General features: G+C 44.2%; 1 protein-coding gene across 3 annotated transcripts in view; it reads right to left on the reverse strand.

The window, feature by feature from the left end:
- Window positions 1-24,378, reverse strand: part of LOC126540178 (calcitonin gene-related peptide type 1 receptor-like) — a 192,096-nt gene that overhangs the window by 140,876 nt on the left and 26,842 nt on the right. The window contains exon 1 of one of the 3 annotated variants that reach the window (XM_050186963.3): window positions 6,579-7,347. The exons of the other annotated variants lie outside the window; for them this stretch is intronic. The gene's annotated coding sequence lies outside the window, so the exon portion shown is untranslated. Of the gene's footprint in view, window positions 1-6,578; window positions 7,348-24,378 lie in introns of those variants that run through there. 3 annotated transcript variants of the gene reach the window in all.

Here is a 24,378-nt window from a genome sequence, read left to right on the forward strand (position 1 = left end):
GAAGCTAAGAAAAAAGTTGAGAAAATGTTTTCCTAACACAACCTAAAGATAGTACCGGACTGATTTTAGTTGGTTTCCGCTAACTCTGCGAGTCTTTGCTTTCATTCTGGAAGCCCGATATATGTTCTGTATCCGGATGACTGCTGCTTCGACATACTTCTATCATGTACCTGTATGTACCTTTATTCATATGTTATCTGTGTAAAAAAAAAGTGAAACAAATTATTGATGTCTAAATTTTACCATGTTTCATATTGTGGCATTTCTTTTCTATTTCTTTTTTTTCGTCATTGCAATATGTGGCTGAGTGGTCACAGCTGCCAAGGGCAGCGCGGCTCAGTCATGTACGTTCACTGCCTTTTGTCGCGTCCCCCAAGGCATTCTTGTGAGGAATGTCTTGAATGAATGAATAAAGAAAGAAAGAAAGAAAAAATGAGAAAAAAAAGCAAAGAAAGAAAGAATCCATAAACATGAATCGATTGCTTGCTGGCATTTCGGGAGCGACGAAACGCCGCAGCGAAATGAAGATGCTTGCTTTGATTACCGCGGACAGCGAGCGTCTTTTTTTTGTCGAGAAGTGGTGCCGGCAATGTGCGTTGCAGGTATGTCGCGACAAATATGTTATTGGTAACAGTAGTTTTTCGCAACCCTGCAAGTGGTTATAATTCACAATCTTGTAATCACCTTCGTGTGCGTTCCTTACTGAAATAAGAGTCAAAGCTCATGAAGGCTAAAATTGATGTTGCAGTTTTGAATTATTTTCACTCTCCGGTTCTGGGTGTCATTACCACGATACGTTTCAGAGGCACGCTGTAGTTGGAGACTTCGCATCATTTACACCATATGAGGTTCTGAGAATAATTTTGACCATCCTCATCGAAATGCGGGCGTCGCGGCCTGGACTGAACCCGGACCTCGAGGTCAGCACCGCATGGCATAGCCACTCGGCTACCGCGAAGGTGGTGGGCGTGAATCGTCTTACTTAGAAACCTCAGCCTATGGACTTTCATAAGCAAAGGTCGTCCTTCAGTTCACCTCTCCTTACATATTGATCACAAACTCCGTAATGCGAAGCAAAAGGCGAACATATCCTTAAATATTCCTAAAACACTCTTTAGTATATAGACCTTTTGTGTTTTTCATGGGCGCCGCCATATTGCGTAAGCGGTGGCACCATGATGTGTGGGTAGTCGGCAGGCTGGCTGGAGCGAGCGCTCCGTGTTCTATGCCAGACACACGCTCGGTGGCGTTTCTCGTGGTCGATTTCGCGCTGCCGCCGTCTGTTCATTATGACGTGGCATCTTCTACGCCAAAAACGGTTCTCTAAGACGTACTCAAGTGATTCAGTCGGCATGGCTGGAGAGAGAGCTATTCATTACGAGAGGAAAGCTGAGAGGTCGGCCTGAACCAATGTTCTGACCTGCTACTCGGCGTTGGGTTACGGCCGGAGTTTCTGCGGCGCTGAGGCGGACGGAGCAACCAGCGCGACGCGTGCGCGCGTTCGAGCCTACAATCAGCCTCGGAGATCAGTTACGTGTTTCTGAAAATTCGCTTCACGAACGTTACCTTACTGCGGCATTCTTGCCGTAATTCTAAGTTTACGTTCAGCAGCGATGAGTAGTTACGAAACATAAGACGATCTTGGCAGCGTGGGTACCGTTCTCCTTCGGAATAAGTTGTGCGGTTTAATTTGACGAGTTCAAATTGTTATCTGCAGATACATTGCGCGAATACCCTGTTTGTCGGACGAGGTTTCCGTCCACGAATAAAACAGTTTCGGTTACTAATTACAGCATACCGTACAGTGTGACTCACACTTTTCGGGTGGTTGAGCGACCGGCTACGGATTGCGCAAGCATGCGAAGCACTGGTAACGGCTGGGCTATATAGATCTGCTTGTGCTTCATAGCGCATGGCCGAAACCTACTGTGTGTTCTGTACTGTGCGCGCTACTTTACTCTTTTAGATTAGTCCTGTTGCTCTTTCTTTCCTATTTCCTCCCCTCCTTCCTGTCTTCCATTTCTGTGTTGCTGCCCCCTCCCTTCTGAAGAGTAGGCCGGCGTTGTGCCCCCCCCATCTTTCATCCGCCCATCTCGCTCCCATGTGTAGGGTAGCAAACCGGTTAAGCTAAACTGGTTAACCTCCCTGCCTTTCCTTCTCCACTTTTTCTTTCCTTTCTTCCAGTGGCAGTTGACAGCCTGCTCCTCGTTTTCTTTTTCGTGTTAAATGTATATACGTGTTCAAAACAAATAATAACGAGCCTGCGGCATGACCATGCGAAGTCTTACTGCTGTGTTGGCCATTCTGGGTTTTCTTTTTTTGGAAAGAGAATGAAAACCGATTTCTCTTTCCGTCTTGTTCCTCCCATCGTTTACGACGCACTCACCCGTTTTACGGAAATTTTGTCCTCACAAATAGCTGTCAGATTCCTTTTGGGCCGTCTTTTTCGGATAGTACAGCTTTACGGTGCAAAAATACAATGCCGAAGCACAAAACTTACATGTATCATGCTGGATTACCAGCCGCAGCGAGCGTTGTGTTGAGCTACGCCATCAGCGTCATACAGAAGGATAACGCAGACATAGCGTAATGTTTTCAGGTGTATACGACTTGAAATGCTTGGGAACGATGCCGGTGGCTCACCCAAATATTTTATAACGACCGGTGGTTCGATCTTTTGGGGCCTTTGTTTCATATTTTCTCCTCTTTTCATTCCCTCCTCCCGAAAGGGTAGGCAGGCGTTGTGCCCCTCTCGGTGGCAGTTGTCCGCTTGCTCCCTCCCGGTTTCTTTCGTGTGCTCGTGCGTTTCCATGTATAATAATAATAATAATAATAATATAATAATAATAATAATAATAATAATAATTATAATAATAATAATAATAATAATAATGACGAAGTTGGCCGTACACGAGCACTCTTATGTTTTAATTCTTACGCCAACCGATCAGACAGTGAGAAGACTCTCCAATTCACGCTGACTATGCAGAGACGCCGCTGGCATTCGCAGAATGAAAACAGCCAATGTAGTTCACAGCACGCACACACACACACACAAACACACACCGCGGTTGATGATGCGCATGCATGCTTGAGCAGTCAGGAGAAATATCCGCACTCTGTAGTTACCAGTACACCGAAAGGCTACATTCAAACGGCGCCGCACCGGCTGACACAAGGCAAGGCGGAGCAAGGGCTCGAAGTGCGCCATTTAATCTTCGCCCGATTGGAAGGTCTACAGCAGTGCTAGACAAACGCTTGAGACGAGTGGCGCAGTAGAACTGTGTACGAAGTGACGCACTCATGTCGTTCGCTGTGAACTGAAATTGAAATGAGCTCTGTCTCTGGATCCACCATCCGTGTTAGTATATATTAGGACGACTCTTGCACCAGGGCACTGCGGTGTAGAGCATTCAGGTAGCAGCGTGTACCGACGATAAAGGTTGAGTGAACTTTGAGTTAGGGTCATCATTATCATTACTTATGATTATTCTAAACTCATGTCTTCTCTCTCTCTTTCACTCTCCTTCCCCACGTGTATAGGATAGCAAGCTAGACAAAGTCCAGTTAATCTCCCCGCCTATGCTTCGTTCCTTTCCTGTCTCTTTCAACTTCTTTGTGCTTTATCTACGAATTTATTTATGTGTTTTTGCAATATTACTTTTTCTGATAATTTTTTCACCGTACAATATACATGTAATATCCTAGGTTCTCTGCGCATTATTCTCTCAACAGCAGCATATCGAGAAGAGGACAGAAGCGTAATCAAACCTTTAGCTCATTCCAACTTCTAGTGAGGCTCACAGACGCCGTAGTTAAGTGATCTACCGGCCAACTTTAGTTCGTCACAGTGTAAAATGTCAAACGAGCCACAAGAAATCAACGAAAAGAAAAATGAACGAAACCACTGTCGGCCATGGCCGACGTCGGGCTTCGCATAAATCTTGCAAGTACCAATAATATTAGGCTAACTTTAGACGAAATGATGGAAAGATGCATTGCCTAACTTTTCGGAAGACATGAACCATTTTTAGCGCAATCTCTATTTTTAGAGCAATAAGAAAGAAACGTTAAACGCTACGCTAACTCTACACAAGAGCTGCTGCCGCATGAGGAATGTGGTATATTGGCTCTTTACGCAGCAGGTCCCGGCGTTTAATCCTATCGGCCACGCAACGCTCCACTCAAGGGTACCGAAAGTTGCCGCGTGGGATTATTGCGAGAACATGGAAAGAAGAACGGCGAATTAAGTAAAGCCAGAGAGTGAGTTTTTCTGTTTAATTTATTGTTTTTCTATATTCTTCTTTTTTTGGTTCGGTCAAGGCGCCAAGCGATATTTTTGAAAGCACCAGCTTTGTACAGACCGTTATCTTGAGGTGCGTATGTGTGCGCGCAGAAGGGCTTAGAGCGGTAATGGGCCTCGTGTCGTGTGAAATGTAAGCAGCTTAAGTGACACAGCCGAGGAAAATTCCTGCACGTGCACAATGAAGGCTCAGAAAAAGAAATTTTAATAGTTGGCTCATAGCGTAGACAAACTGCGCTCTAAATATCCACATACCTCTAATAATTGGAATCGTCAGATAGTGATGAAATGAAATGAAAGTTTATTTTCCATCTTGTAAAGTACAGATGGGGGGGGGGGGGGGCGGAAAAAGCTGTTCATTGGACAGCTTGACAAGTCCACCATCCCTCATTTGGGCAGATCGTCTTTTGGACTAATGGTCTTTCCGCTACGTAATACACAGCTTGTGAGATTGCGTTCTGTATTCGCATGCCTGCTTGTTTGTTCTGTAATGTGTGTATGTCGGTGCGTGTGCGTGCGTGCGTGGAGAAAAATATACAGCGGCTAACACTAGCTGCACCATACAAAACATTAATTAACAGTGTACAGTTATTAATGTGACAGCGTACACAAGAGTAGTAACGTAACCATATGCTGTAATAATCATATTTGTTCTTTCCATGCGAAGTTCTAATCACACGTAAAAGAAGAGGAATAATTGGCGCCGACATCTTTGTGAACGTAAATGATTTTAAAAAAAATGTCCCCCTAGATATCTCAACGTTACAACCACGAAGGCAAGCAACACGCGACCTGTCCCCGATCGCACTTTCTTTTTTTTTTTTTTTTGACGCTTCCATTGTTCTTAAACACATAGAGCCTGGCAGTGTTTGCTGAAATAAACAGAAATATTTTTTTCGTTGCTAATAACCTTTCTCTGTGATTACTTGCTATTCGGAAATGATGCGCTGGCTAATTTCTCCCGTCTTAACACATCCTCAGCGAACAAAACTAACCGACATATCCAGTTACTGGCTTGAAATTCCTTTTGAGCACTTTGGCTTTCGTCTTGCACGCTGCCTTGCTTGCTACTTCCAAGTGTAACATTCGGCAAACATTAATCATGCCTCGCGTTTAAATAGTCAAGGTCACCGAAATGTTCTATATGCTTAATTATTTTTAGTACAGCGTGCTGGCCCTAGAACAACGCAAACTTTCATTGCTTATTTATAGAGGCTGTACCTTGTGTTCCTCGTCTTTTAACATGATGGTGATTAACCTAGCGCTTTTTTCTCACGTCTGATCTTTATTGCGAAGAAAAGTGAATATTGTTATTGTACTAAAATTTTATTTTCGGCGCCCCCACTAAATCTGCAAGGGGTGACAAATAAACGGTTAACAAAATGAGGGCTTCTCATTCATAACACACCGTGTACAAGGGTGACGTTGTTAAACGCCAGAAAAGGTACATGAAATAAATAAACGAAAAAATTACTGAACTGCGAAAGAGGAATTGCACTAGCTTTTATATCATTGCAAAGAACACCGACTTTTCTTCAGATACAGGCATCTAGGTAGAGAAAACCTATCACAACGAGGTGGGCACAGGTGACTTTCTTACTGCGCAATTATCCTCTTTCCCACCTGTGTTTCTCTGCCCCCCCCCCCTGTAGCCTAGCAAACCGGTAACTCTAAATTGATGAACCTCCCCGCCTTTCGTTTCTTCAATTATATCGTTCTCTTAGGTGGCATGAACAGCGACTATGCGATAATATTGGCACGTTTAACTACATCTGAAGCACCATGATTAAGCTGCATATTGCTTCCAAAGAATGGGGGCCGCAGCCTCCTAGCTTTTATGCGACTGCATCCCCGTGTATATATATATATATATATATATATATATATATATATATATATATATATATGGTGCACACCACATATAAAATCAAAATATCGTGATGCTCTAAGATTCTGCTGTCATCCTCGTAGCGAAAACTTGGTGTTGATGGATCACACCAAGATTGCCTTCCAAAAATTTCCACGCGAAAGTACGGCCTCGGTAAAGCAGGAATAGCCTGTTATACAAACGTATGACCCGCGGTAAAATGAAGAAAGAAAAGAAGGCAAAGATGACTGGCAGCCACATATACAGGGTCCACAAAGCATGTCTCTTGCTCTTGGTCTGTAAAACTACCAATAACCAATAACCTTTGTGTGAAAATGAATTGCGTTAATTTGTGTGAATTCAGAAAAAAAAAGGATATTTCTATGTATAAAGAAAAACAACACTTACAGCACAGGAGTAATCCAGAAGCGTGGCAGTCAGGCAGCCTCGATGAGGCCACCAGGTCGATTAGTGCCGTTCATTGATAACGTGCAGCGAGCGCATTCAACACAGTCACGGTTAGTCAGCAGAAATATATACAGTCATTGCCTCGATGAAACGACTGGTCTTTCAGAATGCGGAAAACCGGACAATTTCACGTCCCAATCATAGGTCACTGGCCGTTCCGCTCAACAGAGCACAGTCTTCCTGCGCAGTAGCAATACACATCGACACGGAAATGAGGATATCGGTTTCTTGGAACGCGTCACAAAAACATTGTACCGATTGAGGAACACAACTGAAACAAGCGTGCCTAAGTTTCTACCAGAAATTGGGCGTTATCGTAAATGCACAAGCGAAGCCGACCACAACTCTGCAGCTGTGTGGGAGCGCGTGGCCTGTTGAAAAAAAAAAAGAGTCTGGTGGAGTGCACAGCGCTGAGTGACCTCAGCGTAGAGCGGACCGGCGCGGACTAACCGTTTTGCGCGGCCGCCGATCAACTGCGAGAGTCTGATCAGGGGGAAAGGGGCGCCCTCTCCTCTCCCCGACTCTCTCGCTACGCCAGCGACACGGCCGCTCGCAATCCTCGCCGCGAAAGGAACGGGCCACCGGTGGCGCAGAAGATATGCCGCGCTGGCAACGCAGAGGAAGGTGCTGTGGACGATCGCGTCAAAGGAGGCGGCGGCTCGCCGGTCATAGCGCGGTGGAATGCGCAGGCGGACGCCGATTTCGCCGTAGAGTTTCCTACTGAAATCATTAGAGGGAACGCTGGCGCTTTGATCGTTCAGATACCATGGTAATTAATGCCGGGTAGTGCAAGGATTTGTCTGATATTCGTGCTTGTGGCTTCAGACGCTCTTGTAACTCTTTGTCTGCCTTTATCGGCTTAAGATTCCTACATGTCACCTTCTTGTAAGTGCTTCAGGAAAATTAAGCTCGACGAACATGCGTATACATGGCCAATTGTTGTACTCAGTGGTGAAACCGGGGAGGGGCAACGGTGGAGCTGGGCGCGAGCCATACCCCTTTCCGTAATTTCTGTTATTATGCCGCCTGTCCCGCCCCCCTACGCCACTAACCGCTTCTCTCTGTCTACGATTCATTGAGGGCACCATCTTTCCACCCCCCTTCCCCCATCGCGTCCCAAAAACAAAAGAACACGTGTGGCTGTGGTACTGGTTGCATTCGATGCCAGCGTTGTACTGGCGAAAGCGCGTATTGAAGTGAAGAGTTTGACGACATCTCCTCTAGTTGGGAAGAATCATGGCAAAAAGCAAGACAGACGCTGACCAAGGTGAAAAAACATTGGCCTACCAAAGCTGACATGAGAGCATTGTTCACAATTTGCCGTTCATTGTAAAAAAGGCTCCCGCGTGAGTGCGGAAACGTCAAGATTTTAAAGAAATTTTTTCACCTTGATAGGCCACTGTTTTGCTTTTCGCCAACATTCTTACTCACTGCCAGTTGCTGTGCAACAACATATTGCGCTCTGTTGTACGTAATATTCTGTTGAAAATCGCGAACATTGAAGTCCCAAATTACTTTGAAGTCAAGAGGACAAATTTCAGTATATCGATATACAACCACAAATCAAACCACTCAACCACAAATTTCACGGAACGTGAGTTCTGCCAAAAAAGCTGAATGTCTGCAAGCCCTCACAACGCAGCCTAGTATTCGTATTTACAGTAAGCCTTTACTATTACATGTGAGCAACATTGTAATGTTCGGTTTTACTCACTACTGTTACAGGCTGGTCAGAAATTAAACATTTTCTGAGATCCCGTGGTCCGTAAACTATTGTAGTTGACTTTACTACCCAGCATTCTGTTGCTCGTTGAACCGCCATGCTCGCAGCTCCCGCAAACACCATAGAGCCGGACTTATTTATTTATTTATTTATTTACTTTTGTGTTTATTTGTTTATTTATTATGCTTTATTTATTTATTTCTTCATTCAAATACCGGCACCTCCTGTGGAGGCATGCACGAGCTGATATATAACAATGAAATACGGAAAAGGAAAGATTGAGCACATTGCACTTGATAAAAATCATCATGTCATGAATACAAAGCAACCTTCCTGAGGAGGCTATTCCACTCCCTGATCGTGGGTACAAAAACGAAAACGAACAACAAAGTATGTCACCCTTAGATGGAAGTTCCCTTCAGAAGACAATAACAGCGGCAGGGCAAGGAATGTCGCTGAAATCAACCTTACGACAGAGGCACTTGTCCCCGTCAGGACAAGTCCCTATGTCGAAACGTCGGCTTCAGCGGCGTTCCTTGTTCTACCACTGTTACTCACTTCAAGCCTCCATCTTGCTGTGAACCTCTCTCTTGTTTTGTGACTTTCACCTGTGCTAATTTTCGCAGGAAACTCTGGATTGCTCTGATCGTCGCTTTTGTGTCACTCTTACGCTGGGCGCAATGTTCTCGCTTTTGCGGTTCGCGCTGTGGCGGCGCGAAAGAACTAGGCGTCATTCTACGCCAGGTGACTTACACTTAAGAACCTCCTCTTCGTGGTGTCTATCTAACATTAATCTCAAATATGGCTGATCAAGTTGCAGCGACTACACGGATGACATAAGATATTGCAATAAGCGCGTTTTGAAGTGGTAGTCTAAACAGATTTACAACAGAAACCTTTATGCACCTCTGACGACATATTCTCACACCGTCATCTTTCTCAGAGAAAAAAATCTCGCAAGTGTTCCTTTCTTTCTCTTTGTTTCTTTTTCGTTTTAGCTGAAGTGTGCAGTTACATGATACGGCTTAGAATGTAACTTTGACGCTTCTGTTGCTAGTTGTGTCGCAGTTTATTGTATTTCTTTTCTCTACTCTTTATTTAGAAGATAAAATTTCATAGCTTCGATGCATATAAAGCTATAATATGTCACCAGCTTTCCACAGTATAATAAAACCTGCTTAGCTTTGTTCAGAATTAGGGAACCGCCACTAACATAATTATTTCCCCTGTTACTGGTGGATAGCGTCCTTTGGTGTAAGCCACATTTCAGGTTAGTAGCCTGCCACTGTACTGTCCACTCTATAAAATTTCCGGTTGTAATCGCGAAGTTAGGAGAAACATAGCTAGCTGTATATGACATAATCACTCTTGGTTTGATGCGTAGATATAACAAATATTTAGGTAATCTATACAGCTAATGTTTAATAAGAGCTTTTGGGTCTGATTTTCATACTATGCAGAGGCTACTTGAGTCAGAAAATGTCCGAAAAAAAAAAGACGCCGATTAACATCGAGCAAACCAGGAATACAACACTCCGGGCAATCACAAACCGCGCATGGCTCAATGAAACCCTTGGCAAAGAACTGCAAACGTATGTGTACACGTATGACGACTGCTAAGTCACATCAAACAAATGAAGCAACGTGTGCGCATCACTACGATGTGAAATAATATATATTTTTCTTTCTCTAAAAGATTCCAGGTTATTAATTTCCACAGTTTAGTTTGGAAGTTCGTTCCAAGCAGCTATTTCCCGAGGTAATGCAAACTTATTAAATGCGTTTGTTCGGCCAGACACACTTGTGAAACCGCGTGTGTTATCGAATTTCAGATTCTCGTATTCTGTCGCTGTTATGCCACTCGTACAGGCTGTTTAATGTTACGCCACACGTAAAGGCCTCATTAACGCGTGTCAGTTGCCGCCTAACAAAATAGCACGTTATTTATTGAATTTTACTATACTGGTTTGCGCTTCAATGGCGAACCCACGTGAAGAAAACGTACGAACGTTTCCTCAATCTTGCTGCTGAAAAATATTAGTTGAACAGCAAACACAACCTGGTAATTCAAGCATCAAAAATTTAAGAGAATTGGCTGTTATGCAGTTCTCCCGCGAAGGAAAAAAATTAATGTGAAACAAGGGTTTTTGTTTTTCTTTCTTTATTCTTCATAAGAAGATTTTTTTCTTGTATTTAGGCATGACTCACAGCAAGAATGAAACTTGCTGCAAGAATGAATAGAAGAATGAACGCTTGATAATCGAAACTTGCTTTACAGCAGGCCTATAGTGTCCTCTTAGTCACACAGAACTTTAGAACTGTGCTAATATTGGGAGGGTGTTTACGTACGGGTCCGCAAGTTTAAGCCGAACTCAAAGAGTGTGCATTGTTATCAGAAGAGCTGTGCATTCGTAAATACAAAGGCATACAGACAAAGAAACGAGTACAATCAGGAAAGAGCGAATGTACGTTACTTCAGGGGGCGAAAACCAAATCTCTCCTGAGAAATACGATTATGCCTGTAGAAACGACACGCTCGGTGCCGTGAAAAATCTCGCACCCACATGAACAACGCATAACCCAATCAATGCGCATCAAACACAACGCGCCGCAGCGTACAGGACCTGTAACAGACGCCTGCTAGGCGCAGGCGTTCTTCGGAAAACCAGCATCGCATCCAGCGAGAACGTCGGTAAGTGGATGCGCTGGAGACTTCGCAAACACGCTGGGCACGAAGCACCATCATACACTCTGCGCGCACTGTTTTTTTTTTCGTGTTTTTGGTCAACATTTCTTTCTTTCACTTATGAATTTACGTTTGCAGAAGACGGTAGCGCAGGCGAGGAACTAGAAACTCGCCTTCGGCCTTTTCCAAACGATCACCGCTCGGGGCAGTTCAGGTGAAAGGCGAGCAAGAAATCGTGCGCGATGTACGCGTATTCTGTATTTCTGTTTTCTTTTGCGTTTCCTTCGCGCTTGAGTGAGCCAACCAGCCGTGAGATTTCTCGCTTTCGACGCGCTGCCATAAACGTCGAGAGTCAAAATTCGAACGGAAAAGAGGCATTCCTACGTCCGAAATGCTTTCTTGTTTTCATAATTTTTCTTTCAGCGAGAAGAACTGGAACAGTGGAAAGCTGATAAGCGGACGGAGAACAAAATAAAGTATGATGTTGCAATGGAGCGTGTCTGCGGCGTAAAAACGAAAAAGGGCGCTTGAAATCAGGCGCAGTGTGCATTTCGCACCGCCGCGCAACACGTTCCTCCTCTAGCGCCAGTACGGTAGCACTTCTCTACATATTAATGCTTTATCATGCCTGAAAACCATAGCTTCGTGTTTGCTTTAACGCTTGGTTATATATTAAAGCGCGAAAATGGAAAGAAATGGTGTTTTGTCGGTTACGCTACCGCAGCTGAAGAGATCATAACCGAAGGTATACAGACGCGTCTGTCGAAATAACGAACGAGATGGAAAATGGTGGGAGATAAAAACCGGGGTTCAGCACGCCTATAGGGGGGGGGGGGGGGGGCATTGATGCGAAGTCTGGTACATTTCACAAACCAAATATTTGCGTGCAGTCATGCACGCATAGTTCACTATTGCTTTTTTTTCATGCTCTCAATGCAGGGCAGCAAAGCGCGTCCAGCAATCATTACAAAGTTCACTAATTAAAAATAAATAATTAAGTAATACTTCGAGATGAAAAAAAAATACTGGCCGTAAGTACATGCAACTACGGCTACTATGCAGTCGGTACGATTTCTCTACATCTGTCGGGTACTTTTAAAATCTTGGTCCAAGTTAGCTGGCACACCCCGTATACTTACGCACGTAAATACTTTTGTGTGCTTTCTTCTTTAGTATAATGGCCGTGCAATCATTACAAAAACAATGGCACCATGGATTGAACCGGGGAACAGCTCGGACATCAGAAGTTGAGCCAGTGGACGGCAGTGATAATGTTACGAGTAAAACTTTTCTACAACTCTTCTAAGTTCTTCTATTTCGATTGCGATTTTGATTTCGATTCCACAGACAAATCGACAGCGCTTTGATCACTTCCTCTAGCTGTGGAAACGCCTCACAACGCGCAAATTGTGCTTAATAAATGACCGCAAAAGGGAATTGAAGTTGTCGATGCCTAAGCGAACCGCGTACGTCTCCTAAATTGCTAGCAGCGTTCAGCTTTGAGGTACAGAGCAGTATTTAATTTATTGCACGCGAATGGGTACGAGACGGGTGCTGACTACGTTGGCGCTGGCGTGAATTGAAGCGATCTTTGAGCTAGTAACGCGTGTGTCGTTGGTTGATCCCGCCATGCGTTTGCGGCAACATTCATGGTGACATTCAGCGCAACCGGGTTTCATACCATTTTCGAAGAAAAGGTTACGCCATTTTTCTATGCGCGTGGATTCACAAATGTATTCAGCACCGTATAGACAAGAATAATGGTCGAAGTATCACCACTTCGTGTAGCTGCGGAAGCGCCTCACAACGCGTAAATTGCGTTTAATTGGATAAATCGATAAATCATTAAATTAAAGTACACGCTAAAACGGAGGAAAAATACAAAACAATGAGACGGAAATTTCGCACCTTTCCTCGCTTCTTAAACAAAAACTAGTGTCTGCTAAAGAAGAGCATTTTTGAAAAAACTGAAGCAATTCGTGAAAACTTCGCAGCGATTTTGGCGTCGCCTTGCCCCATCGCGAGAAGGTATTAACTACGTGGACGTTGATGGACGTATTATTTGTCATGCCTTTGCAATCGCTTACGAATGCAATGAGTATTTCCATTTTGTGTTTGCTCCTTTAGAGTGCTTACTTCTTTATCCCTCTTTAATAGGTTACGAATGAAGATCAGATATGCCGGATGTTTTTCTATCTCAGCAGGCAATATTTTCTTTGCTTCTTGACATCGACTCGAAAAAACCTGCTGGCCCAGATTACATTCCAAACGCATTGTCATGGCGCTACGAAGCATGGGTCGCGAATTGCTCATTAGTAATTTTTAATGATTCACTTCAGCAACAGACTAGCCATGTGACTGGCTACTTTCTCCAGTCGTGCCTGTTTGTAAATCTGAAAATAAACACAAAATTTAGAAGTACAGACTAATTTCCAATACTAGTTGCTGTGCGTAAGATCATTGAATATGTTACATCAAAAAGGTTATTTCAATAAGTTCAAGATTTTAATCTTCTTTTTCCCAAACAGCTTGGCTATAGACGGGAGCTGTCGACGGCTACTCAACTTGGAGAAAGAGTTCATGACTTTGCAAAATTCCTTAACGAAACAGAAGAAATCGACGCAATTCGTCGTGACATGTCTAAGGCATTTGATCGTATTCCTCACGGAAGACTCACCGTAAAAATATCAGATTTAGGAGTTAACCTCAAAATTGACGTATTGATAAAAAGGTGCCTGTCTAACAGAACACATCTGGTGGAATGAACAATTCAAAGTCAATTGTTCTGGGGATTACTTCCAGTGTCCCTCAGGCTGCATGTTGGGTCCAGTTCTGTTCTTGTGCTACATAAATGATTAGTCAGACACAATCCCTCCTAATATTAGCGTACCTGTATTTGCAGATGATTGTTTAATTTACTGATATATAAACGGCTGCCAGGACCAAATCGCACTAAATTCGGCACTACACGTTCTCGTGTCCTGGTGCGTGAAACACAAAATGACAAGTATTTTCAGCTAGGCATCATACATGAAGCTGCCTAAGAGAACTAAAAACGTGGTAGCATTTGACTATGATATTGATGGGCACCATTTAACACAAGTTAACTATTTTAAAAATCTTGGCGCAACAATATCTTCAGATTTAAATTGGAAAGCACACATTAAAGACATTTGCTCGAACGTTGAGAGAAAATTGTGGCTTCTCAGAAGGAAGTTAAGGCTCGCTACTGTAAAGGCGAAGTTAACCACGTATGTCACCCTTGTGCGTGCCTCGTTAGAGTATGCAAGCGCAATGTGAGATTCGTACAAAAAAAGAAATGTCTTATAGACAAGATTGAGAAAGTCCAGAGAAGAATTTGCATTCCTGAGGACTGTCTGTGGGAGACCACCTTAAGCACTCTCCCCGCCATGGTACGCTCTTGTCTGCTTGCGATAACCATGTTGTCTTGCACGTGTGCAACTGATCGCGATCAACTGCGCGAGAGTATATATTCATAAAGTTTTCTGTAATAAACACCAGTTGGAAGTTTGCGCTTGTCCTTGTCGCCCTTTTATGCCCCGTGTCTACTTTTTCGCTAGCCACTTCAGCAATGGAATACCAACTAGCCCGATCTCACACCTCGCTCTAGAGAAGAGCGGATCGGTTCATACTATCGAGATACAGACACACAGACACTGTCATTAATGTGCTAAATGATCTTCAACTTCCTAAGCTTGCTGAACGTAGAAGAATCACGGCACTAAAGTTCTTGTATCAATTACACCGTAATTAATTTAATTTGAATGCTGACCTTTACTTAAAACTGCGTTCTTCGCGCACCTAAAGAAGTTCCCATAACAAACAATTAGAATCGACCACAGCTCGAAAAAAGGGCCTTAAATATTCGATATTCTGCAAAACAATAGAAGAATATAATTCTCTACTCCCCACAGCTCTTCAATAAGCCTCATTAAAACAATTTGAAGAGTCGCTTTCATCTCATTTTCGTTACGGCAATTGAAGCTTTAGAGATACCTCGTATTGCTAATTTACAATAAGTTGCAGCACTGTTACTCTTGTTTTCGATTATTTTGTGAGCACTATTTATCTCAGGACACTCAGTAAAGTTTTTCCATCCAACCATGTATGTGAGTGCGTGGCAATTTTTTAGCATTCTTTTTTTGGCCTGCTTATTGGTATCACATGTCATTTGCTCTGTAGCATATTATGGGATTTATTCCTATTTGCACATTTAGATCTGCTTATCATTGCCACAATTTTATGTTCCCCTAAAACACTGCCTCTTATTCGCGTATCGCATTATGTATTTGTGTTTATTTTACCCGCCCTGTAACGACCCTCGGGTCAGCATTATGCGTAAAATAAATTAATAAAAAATATTTTCTTGTAAAAAGCTGGCTCACGTTACCGTTATTGTTATATATAGTAATATTTACCATACCCACCATAGTTATTTATTACAGTATAGTGGCTTTGCCGCTACTCTGCAATGCACGAGGCATCGGGATCAAATAAAGTGAAGAAAAATCAGATGTGAAGAAAAATAACATCCTTGCACTTGCAAAAAAAAAAAAAATCCCAACCGCGGCGGTTGGGATTTCTGCGGGGGCGAAATGCAAAAAATCCCCTGCACCATGAATTGGGTGCACGTTAAAGAACAGCAGACGGTCGAAATTAAATTGCATTCCCCTTCCCCCGCCACTCCACTACGGTGTTCCTCATGATCAGATAGGGCTTTTGATACGTAAAACTCCAGAATGTAATTTTTCATTTTTTAATCTTTAGCATAATGTGAGTCGTCCTCTGGCAACCTACGGCGTGCATGGTGTCGAACCCAAAGTCATAGCCGCAGCTAGACCCAAATGTTATTGCTTGCAGTTATTTTTTTTTCTTATCACCCTGTTTGCTTGAGTGCGCTCTTCCAATCAAACTCATTTTTTCAAATGCAAATATCATTCGCTGCCTCCTTCAAACGTTTTGAATCTATCTATCTATCTATCTATCTATCTATCTATCTATCTATCTATCTATCTATCTATCTATCTATCTATCTATCTATCTATCTATCTATCTATCTATCTATCTATCTATCTATCTATCTATCTATCTATCTATCTATCCTCTCACGCCAACCCAGTGGCCCAAGTTATCTACCGGCTTTGGCAATTAGGCATGTGTTCCTGGTCGTGATGGGTCGTGGCCCTTCCATAGACGTCACTGCAGCTCGAGTTATATCAACGCGCGAGCGTTAAGAGCCTCGTGTCGCAGAAAATCTGGTGTCGGCGTCGGCGGTGTTGTTTGTTAGCGAACAATCATCCCGAACCGCGCATCCTGAACTACACAGGTCCTCCACGTGGCGCATAGGCGCTATTGAACTAATTGAATTTCTCAAAGTAAAATTTATTTATTTTATTTACAAATAATGCTGTCTCAGTTTCTGAGACATAGCAGGAGTGAGTACAGGGTAAAAAAAAAATACAATTACAAATACTTTCAACAAAATTCACCAGAATACAAGAAAACATTAACAGAATACATAATTACGCAATTCATTTTCAAAAAGCTCAGTACCGAGTCTGCGCAGAGACCCATCAAGTTTATTCCATAAATCCACCGTCCGCAGAAAGAAGGAAAACTTAAAAGAATCAAGATTCGACCTGAAGGGCACAATGTTCAGGGGATCAGATCTTCGAGTACAGCGTGCAGAAGCTGCAACAAAAGAAATCGGCGCCAGAACACTCAAGCCGGTGTGAACTATCTTATGAAGAAGGATAACGCGATCAGAAGTACGCCGATGTTCGAGAGATTGCAGCGTTCAAACGTGCGCATGCGAAGTAGGCGAGAATTGCCGGTCATAGCGACGAAAAATGAACCTGATTGCTTTTTTTTGGACAGATTCTAACATAGCTATGTCGTGCTTGAGGTGAGGTGACCAAACAACCGATGCATATTCTAGTATGGGCCTAACCAAAGTTTTGTATGCAGTCAATTTGCATTCTCTTGTTGAGTTACTTAACGTGCGTTGGAGATACCAAAGTTTTCGACGAGCCTTATTGCAGATTATTTCAACATGCTTGCGCCATCTTAAATTTGATGTTACAGTCACACCGAGGTATTTAAACTCCTTAACATGTGTTAGACTGACTCCGTCATTAGTATAAGTAAAAGAAAGGGGTTGTTTCTTGTTTGAAAAGGTCATAGCTACAGTCTTTCTTAAGTTAATAGACATTTGCCAGGTTTCACTCCAGTTACAAAACAATGAAAAAACGTTATTTAGCGCAACCTGATCATGAGCATCAGAGATGGTGTTGTAGATAACGCAGTCGTCTGCATACATTCTAAGTTTAACTTGAGTATCTCCAATGATTTCTGCTACGTCATTTATGAAAATAATGAAATGCGTGAAAAATGCGTGAAAAAATTCGTAAGATGCGACTTACGCACAACCTACACACATGGCAGCGTCTGAGTGCAATTGGAATACATGAGAAAACATAATCCTGTTGCGCGGGAACTCAAACACAAATCCATTTCCCAGCTGCTGTTCGAGGTCTGTCTTAGTAGCAGCGGCGCGCTCCGCTCGGTTCCTTGCAATACCAGCCAGATGGCGCTCAGGTCCGCTCATCCCCGGAAGCGGCGAAACCCGCCGTGGTCGTGGAGGGGTGAAGAACCAGAAAGCTCGTCTGCGTGCATTGCGTTCGCCGCCAGCGTTCTCAGGGAAACGTTACGATTACATAGGCTTCTGTTGCCGGGAAGTGTGAGAAGCAGTCGGGGATCTTTGGATGCTATCGCGTTGCTCTGAAAGGCGAAGCTTAAGCGTCCTCCAAGTTTATTTTCTCGTAATGCCGGCATCGTCATGCCTTCTATCCCGACCCAGTGACCCAACTTTCTGATAGCTTGACCCACTACGTAAGGGCTCGTGGACGTGATGCCTTCATGGTCGTTGCACTGCCGCCGTTGTAGCTTTGTCAACCGACACTCGCCATGCCAACGTCGTCACACCATCGTCATCATACAGTCATCATGCATTCGTTGTCACACCTCCTAGTGATGCCGTGGTGGTCGGTGAATCACCGTCATTGCAGCTTCGTGATCCGACTTTTCATGATTCCGTCGTGACTCCTGTTCCGGCCCAGTGGTCCGAGTTCTCTAATTGCTTGAGACGTTAGTTACGTAGTCGGGGTTGTGATGCCGTTGTGGTCGTTGCTTGGTCGTCGTTCGAGCCTTGTCATCTGAATCTCATCATGCCGTTGTCGTCTCGCTCTCTTTTTATCATTGTCATGACTTCAATAACGTCATCCCATTGTGATCATGCAGTCGTCGTCATAACACCTTCCTCATTTCATCGACATAAATATTTCTTCATCATTGTATTGCAATCATACTGTCGTCATTCAATTGTGATTATGCTGCCCTCGTCATACCGTCATCGTCAGACAGACGCTATCATGCCTCTATTGTCGGACCATCGGTGTAATGTCGTCGCGGTGGTGCCATCATTGTCACTCCAGCTTCGTCATCCGACTCTTGTGATGCCGTCGTTGTTACACCATCGTTGCCATACTGGTTTCATGATACGGCCGTCGTCACGCCATTGTCATCATACACTGGTCGTCATTTCATTGCACTGACGCGCTTGTCACGCCATCGGTGTCACTGCATCGTCGTCATAATGTCGCTGGCATGCATTCGTTCTTATACAGTCGTCGACATGCCATCGTGGCCATTACACTGTCGTCATTGTAGCTTCGACATCCGACTAGCCTCATGCCATCCTCGTCATACCGCTGTCATGCCATCGTTCTCACGTTATCGTTTCACAATTGTCATCTCTTTAGAATTGTCCTCCCATTGTCGTCATGCCATCGTCCTGATACCACTTTTGTTAATATACCCACGTAATTCCTTCTTTTTCATTCTACTGTAATCATGCTTTCGTCACTCAATCGTGATTATGGCGCCGTTATTATGCCGGCGTCGTCACTCGTTGTCGTGACGCAGACGCTATCATGCATTCGCTGTCATACTGTCGTCGTCATGCCGTCTTGGGCGTGCCATCACCATCACTACCGCTTTTTTCATCCGGCTGTCGTCATACCGTCGCCGTCATACCGTGGCCTTTATCTCATTGTCATGCCGTCGTCATTATACGCCTTTGTCGTTTGATCGATATCATTCCTTCGTCATTCCATGGTCATTGCGTCGGCGTCATTCAGTCGTTGTCATACACTCATGCTCATGGGCAACCTTGGCAAGCGAGTGCCACGGCAAAGTTGGACGATATCAAACTATGAGACATATAGCCGTATCAACGAATGCCTCATAATTACCGCTAAACGTCTTCTTTAAAAGTGATTTCGTAAATATGATGTATCGCTACGTTGCTCGACTGTTACTGGCATTACCATCGACAGTCCTCTTGAGATGTGTTTTGCCGTAATTTCTTCATCTGGTGACCGATGAGTAGCTGCGCGCGGGAAGTTTACAGCAGCGCTGAATAAAAAAAGTTGTCCACTTTGAGAAGGGAAAGTCAGCACTGCCGTTCAGCGTCAGAAAGGCATTCTGAAAACAAGTGTGCGATATTGCCGGGCACAGAACGGGAGAACTGTCGGCACGCAGCTAAAGTAAAACACCATTAGCGCCCTTACACAGCGGCCGCTTAATAGGAGCGAAGGCGGCGTACTGTGGGAGGCGTCCAACGACAAACACTCGTCTTTTGACCGCGCTTCTGCAAATTAGGATGAATGAGGCCGCAGCTGCGATGCTGGATGAGCGATGCTCTATTGAAAGTACACGCGTTTCAGCGATTTTGTTGTTGTTCCCACTTTTCCCTTTCCTCACTTCAAGGTAAGGGGTTGACCTATATTCCATCTCGACCTATATGCCATGTTATACGGTAATAATGATGTAGCCACACCCACGCGCTCGTCAGTGCCATCATGAAAAAAAATGTGCAAATCCCACGCACAGTGGGAATAGATGTAAGCGAAGTTTTGTCTGCTGTTTGCATTCATTGACGTTATTTGGCGGTGATATACGGACGGCATGCGACAGTCGTGACAGGATGTGAAATGTTGCCTTGCATGCTCCGTTTGTGTTTGTTGTTCTTGCTTCGCTCGACGCTTTATGCGAGCCTTCGTCTTGTCGGCACTAAGTGCACGCTTCGGCACCATTCTAGATTGTAGCGTTGAAGTTCAAAAAACTGCCTCCTGTTGCGTACTCCAGGGTAGCGTGTCGTACTGCTGCCGAGAAGCAGGGGCGCATGCCTATCGAAGCTCGACCGACGTTACCTATTGGGTAGCGTGGCGTTGCCGGCGGGCGGCAGGCATCCGGTAGACCATGGCAACCAAGCCAGGGCGAGATGATTTCTAGTACGAAACTTGCACGGTTTATTCAAAAGTAGTTGAAAGAAAATGAGAAGAGCATGAAGTGTTCAAAAGTACATTTCGGAACCCCTTAAATAGGCTCTCTACAATCGTGGACGGGAACTTGCTTCCGTCGACGTCACGTGACCGGCACAGAAAAAGGGCCCCTCCTTCTCTGGTTATACCGAGCCTGCTGCAAGGAAGAGGTGGTCCCGCCTCCTGGAATTGTAGACGCCTATCCGCCTCTTCTGCGTGTTGCGGGTTCATGGAAGTTCTAGTCTAGGTCCAATTCGAGGAAAGGGTCTCTCTAAACTCGCACACCCACACACACATACACACACATAAGAGGCCTGTACACTGCGGGGCTTCCGGCAGACAGGCAGACACTCGAAATGGTCATGGTGAATTAGAAAGTCACGCTTCATTTCGGCGAGGCCTGGTGGAAGAAGGGCGGGTGAGAGAAAGTTCTTTCTGCACGTGCTGCGGGACGCCAACAATAGCAGGCGAAGTCATGCCGCATTTCGACGAGGCAGGTTGAGATGGTCGGTTGAAATTCCTTTCAACACGTGGTGCCAGACGCCTACCCTAGCACTCCTCTCTCTCTCTCTCTCTAGTCCCTCGCTAACATTCTCCGCACCTCCTCCCTGTAGTGTTGTTGCTGTTTCGAGTCACGGAGACAAGCACGGCAGCTCCCGCACAGCATTTCTGAGAGGTCACGCATAGTTAGGTGCGCAGAGGGCATTATGCAGATGCGATGCGGCGGAAATCTTGACACGAGCTTCTGTGGTCGTCGTCCCTTTGTGCCACATTCCTGTCATGTACTACGGCCCCGTGTCCCAGAAAAATGCGGTGCCATGGGCGTCGCTTGGCGAACAATCATTCTAAACCACAACCGCGCAGGCCCTCCATGTGGCACAAACCTTGTCTTACATTCTTAACTAAGTTATTCCTCGTAATTTTGAAAATGACAGCTCATAAACCAATGTCACGAAACAAAACACCGACAGCGCATGCCTTTTATGCTGTTGTGACATGGCCACGCCTCGACCACGTTCCGACGCGGCCGGCGTTAGCACCGTGCATCTGAAATATGTCCCGACGTGGCCGGCGTTAGCGGCCCGCCGGACAGCAGCAGCAGCAGTGGAAAAGTCGAAGCAAGAGGAAAAGAGCGCTTATCTGTAAAAACTAGGCTTCGGTTCCTCTCAGTACGATCTCTCATGTGTACGATTCGAATAGCAGATGTTGCCTCGACTCCCGGCTCTCTACCTAGCCAAGATTATGCAAGCCTACGTGCTTCCAAAAGCCGCCTAATGCAGCGCTGTCAGAAGAATTCGACACCACAGAAAAAGTTCTTGCGTGGAGGGAACCATGAAAAGAATGTGTTTTAAGTGCGTTGAGAAACAGTGGGCGAGCTGGCATCGTCCCACGTAGAAAAGGCTTGACATCTTCGAAGTGAGCGTCCCGCATGCACACATGAGGGACTGCACTGAAGGAAATAGACTTAATAGCGTCGCAATGAGTACCTTTGGTGCAGGCGTCTCAATTTCAGCGACGCTAGCTAGCTAAGCCAACGCAATGAGGCTCAGCCAAAGGTGGCCACCTGTTGGAATAAGCATCTCAAGCTGCATGATTCCGATTGGTTTTCCTTACGCCATCAAACTCAGGGGATGAAAAAAATTGAATTTTCGATACACGCGCGATGAAATTAGCGTTGAATCCGTGAAACGCGCTTTAGTTAGCATGCATTCAATTTCCGGAAATAAGATTAATGAACGCATGCACACTACACAAACACTCACGCACGCAACTGACCACGTGACTTGCTATCTACATTGGGTACCTGCACTGCAGAGCGACAGGTAGGCGAATACTTCCACGCCGGCCAACCCACCTGCTTTTAACCCTTCCAGGCGCCGCTTTGTCGCGTTAGTTGAAAACTTACTTTCACCACATTTCCTGCATCTTAAGAATCATAAAGAGTGTACAGCTGCGGAAAATATTAAGAGTTTTCAGGTGTTTAGTGAGTTTTGTAAAGTCTACAGAATGTGGACTCCATGTGAAAACCGAATAAAAGAAACTTCAAATATGAGAACATAAACTATTTAGTGTTTTGAAAAGAGTGAAAAGCACATATCCAGCCAGTTCATAATTATGCCTAGTGCATTGCAGGGTGAAAAACAATAGTAGAAGTCAACTCGCTACATACCACATACTGACACCGAGTAAAAACACCTAACCATCTATCTTCCCTTTCATTCTGCTAAATGTTCTGCGCGTTATTCAATATTGCAGCAAACATCCAATTATAAGTGGTGCAAGATGTATGTGACATATTTTCGATTTAATTACTTTCATCATTGATTTTGCTGTTGATGCACTATGTTGCTGTACGCGATTGTGTACACGTTCCCCTATCTGTTTCTTTCACGAATCAAAAGAAACAAGTATACAACCGTTGTTAGGGAGCTTTTATACACGGGACTGGCGCAAGAACGCGAGCACGGTAACTCAAAAGAGGGGCACATGCATTCGAAGAGACGACAGGGTTTATTTTTTTTTTCAAATCACGTAATCAAAGATTGTGCGCTCATGATTAGTAGACATTGAAGTATCGTTGACGGTAATGTCAGAATTACACAACACGATTAGTTAGAACGAGCCCGTCTCCTCCATCTAATCGGAAACGTTACAGCATTATTATAGATAAGATTTCCAAGTTCTCGCTCAGAACAATAAATACAATGGGTGAAATATATGTGGGCGCTTTTGAGCACGGAAGCCTATAGCTATTGGTGGTAAGCTTTCGCTTCATTATTGGCATGTAAGCTATCCTTATGGCTTAGAGGCACCGTCGTTCTGTGGATGAGTATTGGGTCATGGTTTCAGCTTCGGCTGGTGTGGTCGGAAGCCAATGAACGGAAAGTAAAAAAAAAAAATAGAAAGAAAGAAAAGAAAAGCTTTTTTACCGACCTTTCTCTACAAGTTCCGGAACACTGAGAAGTGAAAATTAATCTATATCCCTTCAGTGCGGCGTCACTGCGGATACAAGGTGTTTCCTTGCGACAATGACCCTCACACTGAGTCAGTATCACGATTAAGTATCACGGATTGCCAGAGGTGCGCAATTTTTCAATTTTCCGAAGACGAATCGAATACGAATAATACGTACAGAATATGAAATCGAATATGGAATAGTGAAACGCAGGTTTATAGATGTGCCACATAAATATTTACTTCTGCAGAATTAAGTATCACGCCTGTACTGACTAGTACAAGAAGAAAGAAAGAGAAACAGCTACAAGGGACAAAATATCAGTTTTAAACAGAAGGCGACTTATTTTCAGTAAAAGATCTGCATATATAACCTCTCAGAAACTGTAGAACCTGCTTGCAAACAAGCTTTGAAATATTGAATAACTGCTTTACGACTCGCTTTCCAAGAGCACTAAATAAATGATTGCCGAAAACAGATAAGAAGTTGTGGGAAAAAAAGCTTCTGATGAACATGTGTACCTCAGACATTTGTGACAGAGCGCGTTGGAAGATCAGTGGTTGTAGCGTAAAATAAGAGACTGCAAGCAAATTACACAGGACATTGTGCAGGCTCCTACAAGGAAGCCAAACCCTAAGCTTGTATTAACTATTTTATTTCTGCATTCCTTCGAAAATATTTATCGTTCTCATACTTTCTTTTTAAACACGATTGTAAATATTTAGTGCGTAGTGTTGCAGTCATATTCGAAACTCCGAATATATGCCCATCCTTAGTCTACCCTATCATCCACCATGCGCGGCCTGCTGATAACTTCGTAAGGGTTGCTTCTTGTGTGAGTTGGTACATTAGTATGAGAGGACCAGCCAGAATGTTAGGCGTCAAAGCAACGGGAGTAGAGAGAAAAGAAGTGCACAGGTAGAAGTAATTGTTTTTATACTCCTGAGCCGGTATTCACTAAAAGCTCTTAA

This window comes from Dermacentor andersoni, chromosome 2 (assembly GCF_023375885.2).
Source record: "Dermacentor andersoni chromosome 2, qqDerAnde1_hic_scaffold, whole genome shotgun sequence".
Lineage (NCBI taxonomy): Eukaryota > Metazoa > Arthropoda > Arachnida > Ixodida > Ixodidae > Dermacentor > Dermacentor andersoni.